The 18124-nt window shown below is 41.9% G+C and overlaps 1 pseudogene; it reads right to left on the reverse strand.

Moving 5' to 3' along the window:
- Positions 1-8169: 8169 nt before the first annotated feature.
- On the reverse strand, positions 8170-17090 carry LOC147001780 (uncharacterized; annotated as a pseudogene).
- Positions 17091-18124: the final 1034 nt, after the last annotated feature.

An 18124-nucleotide genomic window follows, 5' to 3' on the forward strand; every position in this document is an offset into this window, starting at 1 on the left:
ACCCACAATGTTTCCCTGATATTCATGAACTCTTATTCTCTGATCAGATCAGGGACAACTATCTCAGGACATCTCTTCTTCTACCAAAGCCAACTTACCCTGTCCTGTGGAAAGGTTTTGAAGGTGCTAGAAATGGATGCCTTCTGCTTGGCTTTCCTCTTGTTCCATTTCCCTGGCTTTGAGAACTTCATACAGAACTGTCCTGGAACTTGGTACTTCCTTGAGACGGTCCACAAGAAGCCCTGGTTTTGTTAATGTTCTTGAGAGTATATTTACACCAAACCAACTCCCACTAGTACCCTAAGCCTGACAAAGGCAAAGAGACAAAAGACATCTATTCCAGGAGTTTCCAGTTGTTCTCAGAGTAGCAGTACAGCAGCCCACATACATGGCAAAGTTAAGTGAGGTCACAAAGGGGACATAATATACCGCTGCTTTCATAAAGTATGTCCTAGAGGTTTACCATATCTAAACACTCAGATTTGTACGCATTAGACACTAAAGTGCTTTTGAAACTCAGTTTCCCCAAGTATTAGAAGTCCCCAAATTTTGAGAAAATTAGGTAAATATAAGTCCCTCCAACTGGAGTACCTCAAAAATGTATGAGGACAGAGAACTGTTTGAGAATAAAAGAGACCAAATGTTTACCAAGATCAATGTTGTAGACCAATAGGACAATCTAAATAATTAAGCCATTGAGTGAAACATGAAAGTAGGAGGGCATAGGCCACAAAGGTAAGTCTTTGGCCTTCAGGCAGATCTATTTTCTGAAGAACCTCCAGATTGATTTCCATAGTTGTCATAGCACTTTGCACTCCCAAAGGACATGAAGGGTTGTTCCTTTTTCCCCACATTCTCACCAACATGTGCTTTCGCCAGTTTTTGATCTTAGCCATTCTTCACTGGAAAATATACTGCCTTATACCAATCTCTGAGTCACTTTGGTTTTCATTTTCCTCAACACTAAGGACTTTGCACATTTCTTTAAGTTCTTCTCAGCCATTCAAGGTTCCTTGTTGTGAATTTTTTGTATTGTTCTGTACCCCATTTTCAGAGTGGGTTCTTTACTCTTTTGGTGTTTAGCTACTTGAGTTCTTTAGATATTCTTGATATTAGTCCTCTATAGGATGTAAGGTTCGTGAAGAATTTTTCCCAATATGTAGTTTGCCTATTTGTCCTATTAGCTATGCCCTTTGGCTTACATAAGTTTTTCAGTTTCATGAGGTCCCATTTATCAAGTTTTGATGTTAGACCTGAGCCATTAGAGCTGTGTTTAGAAAAATTGCCCCTATTTCGTGAGTTTGAAGATTTTTCTCAATTTCTCTTAAATTAGATTCAGTGAATCTGGTTTTATGTTGAGGTCTTTGATCCACTTGGACTTGAGTTTTATTCATGGTGATTAATATGGATCTACTTTAATTTTTCTACATACTTACTGCCAGTAGCACCAGTACATTTATTGAAGATGCTTTCTTTTTTACATTGTATATTTTTGTCTTCTTTGTCAAAAATCAAGTGTCCATACATGTGTTTTCATTTCTGGGCCTTCAATTCTTTCTTTTTTTTTCTATTTTAAAATATTTTAATCTTACTTTTCAAATTTTACCTCTTTCTTGGTTTTTGGTTCAGAACTTATTATCTCATGCCCTCTCTACCTGCATTTATGAGAGAGTTCCCCACTCACACACCCACTGCTGTCTCCCTGCCCTGGCATTCCCTACATTTGGCCATCGATCCTTCAAAGGAACAAGGGCATCTCTTTCCATTCATGTCTGACAAGGCCATTCTCTGCTACATATGTAGGTAGAGCCATGGGTTGCTCCATTTGTACTCTTTTATTGGTGGTTTAGTCCCTGTGAGCTCTGGGGTATCTGGTTGGCTGATGTTGTTCTTCCTATGTTTGCAAGCCCATTAACACCTTCAGTCCTTTCTCTATCTCCTCCATTGGGGACTCTAGGCTAGGACCAAAGGGTAGCTGCAAGCATCTACCTCTGTATTTATCAGTCTCAGGCAGAGCCTATGAGAAGACAGCTGTAGCAGGCTCCTGTCAGCAAGCACTTTTTGGCATCTTTCATAGTGTCTGAGTTTGGTGTCTGTATATAGGATGGATCCCCAGGTGGGAAGTCTCAGGATGGCCTTTGCTTCAGTCTCTGTTCCACATCTTGTCTCCAAATTTTCTCCTGTGATGGTTTTGTTTACGCTTCTAAGACTTTTTTTTTTTTTGTTATTCTAAATGAATTGGCAAATTGCCTTTCTAAGTATAAGAACAATTGATTTGGAATTTTGATGGGGATTGCATTGAATCTGTAGATGCACGATGGCCATTTTTACTATATCAATCCTGCTAATCCATGAGAACGGGAGATCTTCCCATCTATTGAGATGTTCTTAGATTTATTTCTTCAGAGACTTGAAGTTCTTGTCATACAGATCTTTCACTTGCTTGGTTAGAGTCACCTTCAAGGTATTTTCTTTTGTTTGTGACTATTGAGAAGGATGTGTTTTCCCTAATTTCTTTCTCACCCTGTTTATTTTTTGAGTAAAAGAAGGATACTGATTTGTGTGATGTAATTTATATCCAGCCACTTTGCTGAAGTTGTATATCAGGTTTAGCAGTTCTCTGGTGGACAGTGCTTCTAACCATTGGTTGTGTGCTGACCCCTGTGGTTGAATTATGGAAAGCTGCTAACCCCTGTTAGAAAGATGGAAGAAGCTGAGGGGGGGGGGCAACCCTGTTGGAGGACCAGAACACTCAGTAAACCTGGACCCTGGAGATCTCTCAGACACTGCAATACCAACCAGGCTGCATACAACAGCTGTTATGAGGCCCCCAAAATATATACAGCAGAGAACTTCCAGGTCTGCATTCAGTCAGAGAAAATGCACATAAGCCTCAAGAGAATGGAGGCCCTAGAGAGTTCAAAGTTCTGGTTTGGGTGGGCGTGGGGGTGGGGATATCCTGTGGCACAGGGGTATGTGGTGGAGGTATGGGATATGGTATGGGGGTGGACCAGGAGAGGAATAAAATCTGGAGTTTAAAATTATAAAGGAAAAAAAATTAAAAAATAGAAGAAAGAAAAAAGAAGGAATTCTCTGGTGGAACTTTTGTGTTCAGTTAAGTATATGATCCTATCACCTGCAAATAGTGGTAATTTACCTTCTTTCTTTCTAATTTGTATCCCTTTGTCCTCCTTCTGTTGTCTAATTACTCTGGATATGACTCTGAGTACAATATTGAATAGGTAGGGACTGAGAGGGCAGCCTTGTTTACTCCTCGATTTTAGTGGGATTGCTTCCAGTTTCTCTCCCTTTAGTTTGATGTTGGCTACTGATTTGTTGTATATTGATATTACTATGTTTAGGTATGGGCCATGAATTCCTGATCTTCCCTAGACTTTTATCATAAATAGATGGTGAATTTTGTCAAATGCTTTCTCAGCATGAAATGATCATGTAGTGTTTTTCTTTGAGATTGTTTAGATAGTGGATTATGCTAATGGATTTCTGTATATTGAAGCATCCCTGAATCCATGGGATGAAGTCCACTTGATAATGACGAATGATCTTAATGATTTGTTCTTGGATTTGGTTTTTGAGAAGTGAATTGCATAATTTTGCACTGGTATCCATAAATGAAATTCAGAAGTTCTTTCTTTGTTGGGTCTTTATGTGGCTTTGGTATCAGTGTATCTGTGGCTCCATAGAGCACATTGGGTATTATTCTTTTTGTTTGTATTTTGTGGAATAGTTTGAAGGGAATTGGTATTAGGTCTTCTTTGTAGGTTTGAAAGAATTCTGCACTAAACACATCTGGTCCCCAGCTTTTGTTGGTTGGGAGATTTTACCCATTGCTTCTATTTCTTTAGGGGTTATGGGACAGTTCATAGGTTTTTTCTGATCCTGATTTAATTTTGCCTGTATCTGTCAAGAAAATTGTCCATATCATACATATTTTCCAGTTTTGTTGAATACATCTTTGTAGTAGAATTTGTTGATTTTTTTTTTGATTACCTTGGTTTCTGTCATCATGTCTCCTCTTTCATTTCTGATTTTATTAATTTGGATACTGTCTCTGAGCCATCAGGTTAGTCTAGATAAGGGATTTTCTATGTTGTTAATTTTCTCAAAAAATCAGCTTCTGGTTTTGTTGATTCATGTATAGTGCTTTTTGTTCATTTGCTTGATTTCAGCCCCGAGTTTGATTATCTCAGAGCATCTACTCCTCTTGGGTATATTTGCTTCTGTTTGCTCTAGAATTTTCAGATGTTCTGTCAAGCTGCTAGTATATACTCTCTCCAGTTTCTTTTAGGAAGTACTGAGAGCTATGAGTTTTCCACTTAACATGGTTTTCATTGTGTCCCATAAGTTTGAGTGTGTTGTAACTTCGTTTTCACTAAATTCTAAAAAGTCTTTCATTTCTTTCTTTATTTCTTCCTTGGCCAAGTTATAATTGAGGAGAGCATTGTTCAGCTTTCATGTGTATGTGGGCTTTCTGTTGTTTTTGTTGTTATTGAAGATCAGCCTTAGACCGTGGTCATCTGATCGGTTGCATCAGATAATTTCAATTTTTTTTTAATCAGTTGTGGCCTGCTTTGTGAACGATTATACGGTCAAATTTGCAGAAGGTGCCCTGAGGTACTGAGAAGAAAGTATATTCTTATGATTTAGGATGAAATGTTGTATAGATATCTGTTAAATTGATTTATTTCATAACTTCTGTTACGTTCACTGTGTCTCTGTTTAGAATCTCTATCCATTATCTGACCATTGATGAGAGTGGGGTACTAAAGTCTCCCTTGAGTATTGTGTGAGTTACAATGTGTGCTGTGAACTTCAGTAAAATTTCTTTTATGGCTTTGGTTGCCTGTGCAGTTGGAGCATAGATGTTCAGAATTGAGAGTTTATCTTGGTAGATTTTTCCTTTGATGAATATGAAGTGCTCTCCTTACATTTTTTGAAAACTTTAAGCTGAAAGTCCATTTTATTCGATATTAGAATGCCTACTTCAGCTTATTTCTTGGGAACATTTGTTTGGGAAATTGTTTTTCAGCTTTTAATTCCGAGATAGTATCTGTCTTTGTCAGTGAGGTGCATATCCTGTATGCAGCAAAATCCCGGGTGCTGTTTACTTTTCCAGTCTTTTAGTCTATGTCATTTTATTTGGGAAATGAGTCCACTGATGATTGAAAACCACTCTGGAAATCAGTTTCCTGGTTCCTTAGAAAACTGGACATAGTACTACCTGAGGACCCAGCAATACCACTCCTGGGCATATACCGAGAAGATGCTCCAACATGTAATAATGACACATACTCCACTGTGTTCATAGGAGCCTTATTATAATAGCTAGTAGCTGGAAAGAAACAAGATGTCCCTCGAAAGAGGAATGGATGGAGAAAATGAGATGTATTTACACAACGGAGTACTATTCAGCTATTAAAAACAGTGAATTAATGAATTTCTTAGGCAAATGAATAGAACTAGAAAATATCATCCTGAGTGAGGCAACTCAATCACAAAAGAACACACATGTTATGCACTCACTTATACGTGGATACTAACTCCGAAGCTAGGAATACTGAAGATACAATTAACAGACCACAGGAAGCTCAAAAAGAAGGAAGACCAAAGTGTGGATATGTTGGTCCTTCTTAGAATGGGGAACAAAATACCCATGGGTGGAGACAGAGAGACAAAGTGTGGAGCAGAGACTGAATGAAAGGTCACTGAGAGACTGCTCCATCTGTCTAACCATTCCCTATACTGTCACTATACCCAGGTGCTATTGTGGATGCCAACAAGAGCTTGCTGACCAGAGCCTGGTATAGCTACCTCCTGAGAGACTCTGTCAGTGCATGTCAAATACTGAGGAGGATGCTCTCAGCCAACCATTGGACTGATCACAGGGACCACAATGGAGGAGATAGAGAAAGGACTCAAGGTACTGAAGGGGTTTGCAGCCCCATAGGAGGAACAATAAGATCCAACTAGTACCTCCAGTGATCATAGGGACTAAAGCACTAGGACAAGAGTACAGATGGAGGGAACCATTTCTCTAGCTGCCTATTTAGCAGAGGATGGCTTTGTTGATCATCAATGGAAGGAGAGGTCCTTAGTCCTGTGAAGGCTCAATGCCCTAGTGTAAGGGAATGCCAAGACCAGGGAGCTGTAATAGGCGGGATAGTGAGCAGGGGAAGGGGGGATGGGACTGGGGGTTTTAGGGGGAAAAAGCAGGAAATGGAATAACATTTGAAATGTAAATAATGAAGATACTTAATTTAAAAATATTTTAAAAATAATAAATAAACTGAACTTCTAAATTATCCAGAGATTATGAGACTTGAGAAGGTTTTGGCTAATGTTCCTAACCTGGTTGTCCTGGTATAAATCAAGACAGGTTTCTTTGTGTGCTGGGGAGGGTAGTTGAAGGAAACAATTTTAATTTTCATCTGGAGGTGGCTTATTCCCTAAGGATGAGGAGGAATTCTGACCATGTCTGTCAGGAATGGCACGGTACCATACATTGTTGTCCCATTTCCAGACTGTAGAGCCCCACTGGTTTCTGAGCCTTATTGGCTGTTTGCTCTTGTCTACAAACACTGCTCTCTCTTTTGGAGTAAATTGTCCGCTATTATATGAACTTAATTTCGTGTTTTGTCTTCCTACAGGATGTTGAGTAGCTGCTTAAGTAGTTTCAGGACAACTAACCTTAGTGCTTTTATATAAGATTGAGTGGGATTATCATTCAAAGTCTGCAGATGACCTCCAGAAATCAAAGAAAAGGAGTCAATTTGATAATCCTGAAATAAAATAACATGGGAAAAGCTTAAAAACCAGTGACTGGACAAGCTAGTCATTTGGAAGAGGTGTTCATCAGCCTCTGGTTCTATCTGTACCTTCAAAGTCTACTCAAGGCTGGACTAACCTGAAGGAGTAAACACGAATCTCAAGGAGTACACAGTGGCCATGGAATACTTTCTCCAAAGATAGATTCAAACAGTCTACAAGGATGACAAACAGAACTCACCTGTGGAATGGGAACACTCTGGCCGCACAGTCTTATTCTGACAAAGGCTCCAGAATTCAAGATTACGAACCATAAAAGTAGAGCAAATCTGTGTGTAGGACACTATTGGCTCATCAAGCCTGGGACGCACCAGGGCATACAGTAGGCACATATTTGTTGTAAGGAATCCCTACAGGAATGAGAAGACAGGATGAAGATGCCAAGATCATCTCTCTAAAAAGAAGACCTGAGAATGTTAACTCATTACCTAATTTGTAGAAAAGTCTGTGCATTCCCTTTTAACTTCCAGCTATGCATATGTTTAAAAGAGAGAATGAGAAAATGCACAATGGGGAAATCCCAGCATCTTCAAGAAAACACCATTCTCTTCAATCACAGGAGAGTGGGTTAGGAGTGCCTCCCCCACCCACCTGCACAACTCTTCCAGGGAAAACAGAGGCTTTAGAATCTAAGTGCAGACTCACATCTTACCTGTGAGAAAGGCATTCTAAGTTAGATCATACCAGTCCACAGATACTAAATGAAACAATGAGAAAACCTTTTCAGAAGCAATTGCCCTCCACCCTACCACTCACTCTCCCTCCCTTTCTTTTCTCAGACAGGGTTTTTTGTAACTCGGGAGGGTCTTGAACTTTGGATCTCCCTGGTTCAGTGTTCCCAGTACCCAGCTTTGAAAGACATTTTTCAAACAATATTTAACACCAGGTGTCAGAGTCTAAACTTCTGAACTTCTAAGAGTATCAGAAGCCATTTTACAATTATATATATAAAAAAAAAAAGTCACCACTGTGGGTGTGATTGGTAAACACATTCTTGCACATTTCTGCATTTTCTTAAACTTTATTTACATTATGCTCCACCCTTAAAGTTTCGGTCTAATTATCTGCAAGTTGGATAACTATCTCACTCTGTCTCTCAAAAATCCCCCCAAGGACAGGAAAGTTAAGTAAGGGCTGGAGGGTCATTTCTGGGGTTGTCTGGTTTTGTCCCTAAAAGACACCCAATCCCCGGACCCCTTGGGGCAGGCAGAGGAAAGCTCTTCAGAATAGCTTGGCTGCCTGGAAGCCACAGCTGGTCTCTTTTTCTGCGCTGTCTAGCAGGGTCACCGGTTTTATCTGGGGAAACTCAACTCTTAACTTTAGTTAGGCCACCAGCAGCCCCTTGCCCAGCACCTTCCTGGACCCCATAGCCAGGGCTCCTGGCTCACCTGACCAAGTTGGGGTGCTCAAATTCACCAGGTGCCTTAGCACTGCCACCTAGCGGATGGTGGAGAGCCGGATGTCCTCCTAGCTGGTCTGCACTCATATGAGCTTCAGAGTCCTGAAGCAGCCACCTTTCTTCAGGTAGCGGGCCTTGAACACCTACCCTTAGGTGCCTTAGCAGATCTCCTCCAAGCACTCATACTGCTGATAGGTGAAACTCAGGCTGTCATTCTCCATGCTGGCTGCAGGCTATCGGTGCAGCACAGTGGAACCAGGATGTGCACTCCTGCCTTACAGGCCTTAGGGATGCCTGGAGTCGGAATCATGGCCACAGGGCAGGACTGACCAACCTCCTTGCCCTTGGGCACAAGCCTCGTGCAGCCTCCAGGAAACTCCACCTAGCCAAGTCTCTGTGCTGGGCCGCTGCCACTGCGGAGAGCACCAATCCCACCTCTTCACCCTCCTCAGTGATTACAGAGTCTGCCCACAATCTCTGCACCTAGGAGGAGGAGGCAGGAGGAGAAATCGTGATCAGTCTGCCCTGGAGACTTCCACCGGGTTCCACCAGCTCCCTTCTCCTCCCCTCTACTCGCCCTGGCTCCCTAATCAGGCTGGGTTTCTAGGAGAAAAACCAAGTTACTTTTCTTCCCCAACAGGGCTCATGCAATCTTCGGAGGATAAGGTTGCTGGGGCCCCTGGGGGATGAGGGTCAGGCAGGAGGCAGCAGGACAAGAGGGGGCATGCTGAGCAGCCCAGAGTGTACCCAGAGCACAGGGGAGGGGAGGCGCCCGGAGCATCAATGTTATGGCTCAATATTTATACCTACATAGTTGTTCTCCGTTGCCCTCCCTCACTCCGGGGGCCTAGTCGTGTGGGGTATGGGGCGACCTGGGGGAGATCTGAAGCTGGCATGAAAGCACCTGGGGTTCACCAGTGTGGGGCCACAGAACAGGGATGGGGCTCCTGGGACCCTGTAACCCAATGCTGCAAGTATGCTAATAGGGGTGTGAGACATCTGCTCAGAGATTGCTTCCTTTCTTTCTACTTTCGGTTTTCTACAGGGAGACATTTGAAAGGGACTCATTCTCACAAATGGTCTTTGGGGTATGGCAAGCTTAGTGGGAGACCAAATTCTGCCTCTGACTTGGAGGACCTCCCTGGAGGATACTCTGGGAGGATAGACCATCTGGTAGGGGAGTGCTGGGGCTACTAGAGGTAGGAGAGCAAGGAGCCCTGGAAGGGGAGAAGTGTTGTGCCCCCGCACAGATAAAGCCCACATGCACAGGATGAGTGTGCCCCCAGGCCCTGGGCTGCTCCTGCCCAGGGTGTGCATTTGAACTGCAAAGCTTTAAATAAGAAAAGTAAACTTGGGGCATGAAGCAAGAGTGCACACTTGCAGGGATTAAACCATGGTGGGCTGTGTGCACTACTCCATGCAAAATGAACCTGAGGGGTCACCAGCAGGAAGCCTGGGCCAAGGTTTTTACTCCTTAGTTGGGAAGATGGGGCCCATACCCACACCCCTCGGGAGGCTACAGAGGGAACTTGCACAGGGGAAATAAACGTGGGGGCACGGAAACACATTCTGCAGCACAGAATCGCACCCAGATGGTGCACGTTCAATTTTAAATGTGACTGTCCAAGTAGAGTCAGTTTGGGGAAGCTCGATGAAAAGTGAACATATGAGTATTTTATGCACGAAATCTGTTCAAGCTGGCATAGGACCCTGGTATCAGGGTGTCCCCGCTGTGGGAGGTTCCTCTGGAGACCTCTAGCTCCCCCCAGGTGGCCCCCATAACCTACCCAGTCCCAATGTTAACCCAAGTAGATTCCGAGGGGCCACACAGCCCCCTACACCCCTTTACTCTCACACACTGGGATCCTAGCCGGGACCCCTGCCCCTCAACCCACTTTGGCCCCTTTGGCCCCTTTCCTGTGGGCCAGGGGCGCTGGCCTCCTGAGAAGCTGGAGTGTCTGTCTGCCCCCACAGGCATTTGCCCCTAGAAGCAGGTAAGTGACTACTGTGGCCCAGGTGAGTGGCACTCTGCGGGCAGGGGGTTGGCACAGCCAGAGAGGGCGGAGGGACAGCAGAGTGCACTGCCCATGGGCAACCCAGAAGGCTCAGGGGCCTCTGGCTCTAGCCCTGGCTGGGGGCCCGAGTGGAGGACAGAGGGGCTTGGACCTTCTAGCCTCTGAGAACCACCTGGGGGTGAGCATGCAAATTAAAGCCTTCAGGAGCAAGCAAGCAAGGCTGTGTTCCCCAGTGAGCAGCTCAGAACTGGGGACCTGGAGGGCCAGGAAAAGGTAAATGAAAATTTCCAGTTCTCACTGCAACCACTCTAGTGGGGGAATCTAGCTACTGAAAATAAGTGGCATGAAAGGCATCCAGTGGGATTCTGCATCGGGGGTCTGCAGGGTTTCCACCAACACTTAAGTTCCCCCAGAGTTGGGGTGTTGACAGGATGGGTGAAGGTTATCAGTCTGATGAGGACAGAAGAAAACAAAATAAAGCAAAGTACTTATGGGGGTTCCGTGGTGTGGCAGATAACAACATTTTCTTACATGCAAAAACCGGACCTTATTGAGGAGTGGGGTGTGGGGGCGAAGAAGATTGGCAGGATGCCATGCAGAAAAGAAAATACCAATCTGTTCTGTCCAAGCACTTTTCACTTTCAGCTTGAGCTACATTTGTTTTGTTTTCTCTCACTTCCTTTCTGCCTCACAAAACTCTATCTTTTCTTTTTGGACAGAGGCTATGGTTTGGGAATGGCCAAGCACACTTGTGGTTAAGGATCTATTTGAAGGGGCTGGCGGGGTCACAATTATTAAGTGGTTAGAAACTGTTGAGGGCTCACCAAGGTATTTCTGGAGAGCTAAAAAGATTCAATTTCAGTATTAAAAATTACTGCAAAATAACAGACACGTGCACACATAAGGAAGAGTGCTCAATTTAAGTACTTTATTGGGGACTTTGAGATTTGAACCTTTGTAAGAATGTCTCTTTTACCTGAGAAAAAAATGGATGCAGCTACTTTAGGTGAGAATGAGAATTTTGGTGAAGGGGAGGAAAGGTCTTCAAGTCTTTCTACAAGGAGTAAAAGAAAATAGCTGTCTTTGAAAATAATTCAATATTTCCCCAAATCTAGATCTGTAGATCTCAAAACTTTTAAACATCTTAAAGCAAGAGAGAGAAAAAAGTACAGGAGGGGCAATTTCTGTACTTTGTAGAAAAATCAACAAAATTCTGTTTAAATTGGAAATATTGCTTTTAAGATTTTTTTTTATATTAGACCATGTTACTAATTTCACCCTAGGTTTTTTTTTCCTTTTTAAAATTAATTCTGTTGCAATATGAAGCAAGGTTAAAGGAATAAAAGTTGCTATAGAAAACTGCAAACGGTTTTTTACTACAGGTGAATTGTAGTAATTTTTTAAAATAATAAAACAGAGCAATGATGTGCCTTTAAACTTAACTTATAAAACACATTTTGTTTTTGAGCGCATATTCTAAAATAAAACCAGTTTCTGAGCAAATTTTACTTATGGTTTAAGATGTATCACATACACAAAGCAAATTATTAGATTTTATACTTATAAAAGCATTACTACCAATCACTAGGCTCTTAGCCAAAGATACAAGTGAGAGCCTCCCCCATTTTGATGACTGTTCACACTTAGCAATGCTTTTTAAAACAATTTATTTGCTGGTAATTAATATGCTTATCTCATCTAAAAATAATAGTCAATAAATAGCTGCAGGAACAAGCACTTGGTGTCATGCATTCATTTAAGTAAATAATTAATTCAAAAAAATAGTAAGTGGCAAATAGCTTATAACAAAAGAGTGTTTATTCTATACTATGCAGTATTTTTAATTATAGTGTTAGAAAACAACTGTTGCCAAGCAGATGACAATTGTCATGGTTTAGATTACAAAATCACCTGGGCAATGTCAAAAACAACCCCCCAAACCAATGAAGCTGACTGTATCAGATTTTACCTCTCTTGGTGTCCTCTTTTCTTTTCTGCTGCAACTTATGTTTTATGTTAATTTAGCATTGTGTACTTTCCCTGGTTATGGTTCACATTAAGTACCAGCTGGTTAAAAATTCAGACCCAAAGAGTTACAATGGCTTGCATTAAAATATTAAACTAGGGGTTGGGGATTTAGCTCAGCGGTAGAGTGCTTGCCTAGCAAGCACAAGGCTCTGGGTTTGGTTCACAGCTCTGGAGGGAAAAAAAAAACAAAGAAAGAAAAACAAAACAAAACAATAATAATTAATAAACTATAAGGTTGTTTTTGTGTATGGGTATCTTCCTCTGTTGTCAGCAGGCGATCATAACAAAATTTGTGCAAAGTTTACAAACTGAACCAAAGTCTGACTCCTTTGTTGAATATCCTTCACATGAAAACACAGCATTTAAGACTCATGGCTGGACCCAGTGTTTTTATACTGATACTGCCAGTCATATTCCACAGTTGCAAATCAAAATCATCTTTGTGAATTTCTTAGAATTCATGAATTTAAACTCTAAACTGGGAGTTTAGTGTTACATAAAGGATATGTGTCATATGGGAAGAATTTTATGTCAAATTATGTAACTTTTTGTTTTCCCTTGAATAAAAATTAAAACTTATGAAGTTCTAATGTAAAAAAAAAAAGCAGTGAATGAATTCTTTGCATACTTCTATGACAGTGAAAGGCTGGGAAAATCTCTAGGAATTGGAGTGTGAACTGAGACTCAGTACAAGGTCTATGGGCACAGAAATCAAATGTTGAAACAGCTTAGAAGACAGATCAGGACGAAATATATTGAGTCCAGACTGATGCTGGGGAGTCAATGAACAATCCAGAGAACATTGGCTCAGCAAGAAAGGAGCAGGGAGGAGAGGTACTCGGGCATTTCTTGAAGTCAACCTTTGCTAAAAATGAGTAAAAAACTCAATTTTTCATAGTTGGTGCATTCATACAGGAAAGGAGTAGATGGCTCAGTCACTAAAGGTCCTGAGAGGCCACACTGAGCTGACATTCATGAGTTCTCCATTATTTATTAAGAACAACGCACTTGATTCAGAAGTTTACATGACCTATACACCCAGCACTTCTCTCTCTGCTACTATCTATCATGGTGGAGGATTTTCTCAGGGTTGTCTCTTCCCAGCTGTCAGGACACTGGCAGGCTTTTCCTCTCACCTGTTTTGGTCTCAACAAAGTCTTCCCTCACCCACCAGAAAAATCTCTTCTTGAAATTTGAGCCTCATTGTGAGGTAGCAAAAGAGTGGAAACAATTTATGGTATTAAAGATGAGGCCTTTGGAAGGCAATGTGGGTTAGATAATGTCATCAGAGTAAATTCTTGCCTTTTGCAAAAGCCTTCAAAACAAATGGTTCCCTAGAATAGTTTCCCAACCAGAGAGCAGGATAGCATGTGGCTTATGTATTTGCAATATGGTTGTGGGAGACAGGCTACTGATTTTAGATAGTCTTAAGTAGCCAGGGCTGGTCTTGTACACAACCCACTAACATGGTCAAGGTTGACTTTGGATCCCAAAAGCCATCCTAAATATTTGAATATCAATAATTAAGAACCACTTCTTCATTTCTAAAATTAGTAAGTATTTCAAGTCTAAAATAGTTTATCTTTACCTTCTCTTAAGTTAGTATGTAAATAATGATATCATTGTGTAACGATGATTTAATTTTTCCCACCAAGAAAAAGAATGTTGCTTTCTTTTTCTTGGACCTAAATGGTTAAATGGAACCAATGATGGAAATCCTCTGTCAAAGTTCCCTCTGTAAAGAAAATGCTCCTGATTCCTGACTAAGGAACAGAGTGTGGTGTGTGTTTCTGGTTGAGGCCTCTTATCAAGTTAAGGAACTAAACTAGATTTCCTTTTTAGAAACCCATAAGTGGGTGCCATCTTGTATCAAAAGTTTCTTCTGAGTGTGATGAGAACAACGTTTTTTTTTTCACAGAGATATTGTCAAGACTGAAACTTCTGTGTGCAAAGCAGAGATCTGCTGTACCTTTCCCAACTCAGTCCATGACTCAGTTTATGTTCAAATAATGTATGATCTTATTAGTAATGCAAGGTAGATGAATACCTCTTGTGTTCTCCTCATGGGAATAGTCTAGACCAGAGTGAGATTATGTCTCTCTTTCTGTCTCTGTGTCCCTAAATTATGTTTCTGTGTGCCTCTGTCTCTCTGTCTCTGTCTCTCTGTCTCGCTCTGTCTCATTATATGTCTCATTCTGTCTCTGTCTCTGTGTCTGTCTCTGTGTCTGTTTCTGTCTGTCTGTCTCTCTCTGTCTCTCTGTCTCTCTGTCTCTCTCTCTCTCTCTCTGTCCCTCTTTCTCTGTCTCTTCTCTCTCTCTTTCTCTCTCTCTCTCTCTCTCTGTGTGTGTGTCCCTCTCTCTCTGTCTCCTGTCTCTCTCTCCCTCTCCCTCTCCCTCTCCCTCTCTCTCTCTCTCTCTCATGGTGGTTTTGAGACAGTGTTTTTGTGTGTTATTCCTAGCTGTTCTGTACCTCACTCCATACACCATGCTGTCCTTGGGAGATTCAGGTAAAATCATGCACCACAAATGCCTACTGCCTCAAAATAGATGCCTTATTTTCATCTCTCCAATTCTACATAATTCCCCATTCATCTGCATTTTCTTTTCCACATTTAAAAAGCTAACACACTATTATATGTCACTGATGTATGCTTAGAGTATAACACTACTTCCCTTACAGCTATTGGTCATTGCTAATATGTATTAGTGTTGCTAAAATTTTTCTGTAGAATAAGATTCAGGACATGAACCAAATCCTTGCTCCAGTTTTTGTTTTCCTGCAATAACCAGCTGGGCTGCAATTCTCACATAACATCTTCCAGAACACCTGGACAACATAACCATATATTGGTCATTAGTTGTGACATTTTCCATTCTGTCCAGGTCAGTCCTCATAGCATAGAAACTGGCTGGACGGGTATTAACCTCTTCTGGATAGGTTCAGTACTGCAAGGGGATCTATCACACTTTATCTAGATATGTTGTATATTGCCTAGTATCTTATTCTGGAGTCTGGGTATTTCATGTGGATTTGCATGGGGATCCAAAGGATCTCTTCTGGATACGTTTGGCATTGGAAGGTGATTGATAGCCACTTTTTAATATTTTGAGTACCAAAAGGCAATCTATCCCACTCTCTGGAAAAGCCACTTTGACTTCAGGTCAATTTGGGTGAGGTACTCAGCAGGAAGGCAAGAGCTGTCCTGTGTGACATCAGAAGTCCCTTCCCTAGATGTTGTATTGTAACCTGGAGAGCCCTGGCATTGTCTGTGATGTTTCTAATGTTGTGGTGACTCCAACTGCTCTTGGAGCATTCATTAACTACCTTTAAGGTTCATCCTTAGACATGCTGACAAAACTGAGCAGCCTTCTTGGAGGTGAGAACAATGAACATACAAAGACCAGAAAGAGGCAGCCACAAGATGGCCTTTGGTCTTAGTGTTAAAGAGAAAGAATTAATGGTCCTGGGGAAGTCACTATGAATCCTGGGCATGAAAGAGGGAGCTTCCTAGAGAAGGTGGGCTTGAGCTTGGAATTCCAGTAATAGAATCAGGAGCTTGGAGCTTCTTGGAGCAGTTTGTTTGACAGGGAGCAGGAATTGTCAAGGCTGCAGCTGCTGTACAAGAACTCCTTAATTTCATTCTGACTGTCAGAAGAGGGCATCAGGCGGCAGACTCCTCCTCCTTGCTCCTAGGGCTATACCACAAGCTGACTTTGATCTTAAGATGCTCTCTGGATGTCTTTGGTACTGGATGGCAATCTGTCTTATCCCATCTTCTGGATACTTTGGATAATGAGGATCTAGCACCCTCTTCTGAGTAGTTTTCATAATGCATAGAGGACTTTCATCCTTTGCTGTCTGCTTTGAGTATAGGAAATAAATCTAACCCATTCTTCTACTCACTGAAGTTACTCCATGACACAGGCTTCAAGGATCATGTGAATTCAGGCTATGTCCTGGACTACCCTCATGCAGTGGATGTCACATTCTGCCTCCTATATACTGAGACCTTCTGTTGCTTATTAAACTCAGTATCCTGATGCCAGGACAACACAGGTTGGGGTTCCTTAGTAAGGGATTAAGGGCTTCAAGACCTCCCTCATGGACCTGGAAGGAAAGACTACCCTTCTAAAAAGTTCCCAGGAAGTCAGTGCCACAGGTCCTGGCCCACCTCAACCCTGTTACCACTTTTTTCAAAAATATATCTTCAGAACACAAATTCTCAGTTGTAGGTTCTTATTGCTACACAGCTACCGAGAGCAAAAAATCAGTATTTGCAGGGAGGAGACTCAGTATCAGGATTGCTATATATAATCCTCATGTAATTTGAATGTGCCACCAAGGTGAACATATAGACAAAGAGCAGTGCTGACTAAGGTGGGGCTCCCTGCACATGGAGACAGCATCACCTTGCAACAGGCCCCACTGTAGACTCCAGATTCCAAGGATGCATAGACCCATGGGGGATACAAGCACATACACACACACACAGACACACAATTGGTCCTCTATGAGGAGTCCATGTCTGTAGGCTTTTACTACACTGCATGCTTGGTGTATTGCTTTAAGTTCCATGTATGCCTGATAGCAAAAATCAAGGAAAGGATATTCCAAGTTCTCATTCATTCACTACTTTCATCTTGAACATAGGCAATCACAGCTTGGTGGTGCTAAGCACTAGGGAATCCAGGACCTACTTGCATCACATCAGATACTAGCTGACAATGCCCTCCAAGCACAGCATGGCTGACTAGCTTATGCCATCCAGAGCCAGTAGGACTGCAGTATGTGCTGAGGTACATGACTAGCCACAATGGTTGGGAATGATATCCTATCTTGAGAATAGCTGCCCTGATTTTAGGCCAAGAAGTGAGAGTGAGTAGGTAGGGGAGCAGGGCAGGGGGATGGTATAGGGCACTTTAGGGATAGCATTTTAAATGTAAATGAAGAAAATATCTAATAAAATAAAATAAAATAAAAAGAAGAGGATACTTCTCAAAGAGTAGCTGAAAAGCTCTTCCAGATACTGGACCAAAAGTTTTACCAGTCCCATTGAATTGTGTCAAACCATACCAAAGAATTCATAGACAAGACTTGTCAATAAACTGAATGATTTATGGATAGATGGGAAACTTCATGGTGCATGCAGACTTCAGAGTTCGGGTCTCATGCAGTAAAGAAGATTTTATTAATGGAAACACTACAAAACACTTAGTAGAGTGCAGGAAAAGGTGGATGGGCCTCCTTCTTACTTTGGGCCTATTGTACGCAAAAACAGGGAGGGATTCATCCCAATACTATTTGACTGGAATGCATGCTGCATTGCTTTCCATGCTCAGAGATAATCAGCTATCCAATCTATAACTATTGCTTTTTCATTACCCATTTTCTCCAGTTCTCCATAAAGGCTATTCATCTGACGACCTGAGAGACAGATTGGGCTTCTGACTACCCCACCATCCCCCCAGACACTTTGGAGCCTTGTCATAGTGATATTACATAGCTCAAGAAGGTAGACAAGACAACATAATCAATTTGGAAAGGCTTTACATGATTTTTCCACTATTTTACTGGAGAGTTTAAGTATCATTTTAGCATGCACTCAGCACACCCAGCTCAAGAAGGCAGACGGAACAGATGTCAATGCCAAACAGATCCCCTCCTGCAATGATGGATCCATTAAAATTGAGGTTTCACTGGGCCAGAGGCCTTTCCATCCCCTATCCATCGCCTATCCATTATATTGAGTCTTAAGCATCTCATGAATACAGGATCATTATCCAATCTGGAAGAGTCTCAGGCCTGGAACTGAGAACTCAAAAAGGTAGAAACTGGA

The sequence above is a fragment of the Mus caroli genome, unplaced genomic scaffold (genome assembly GCF_978045245.1).
Source record: "Mus caroli unplaced genomic scaffold, Mus_caroli_1 scaffold_12, whole genome shotgun sequence".
Lineage (NCBI taxonomy): Eukaryota > Metazoa > Chordata > Mammalia > Rodentia > Muridae > Mus > Mus caroli.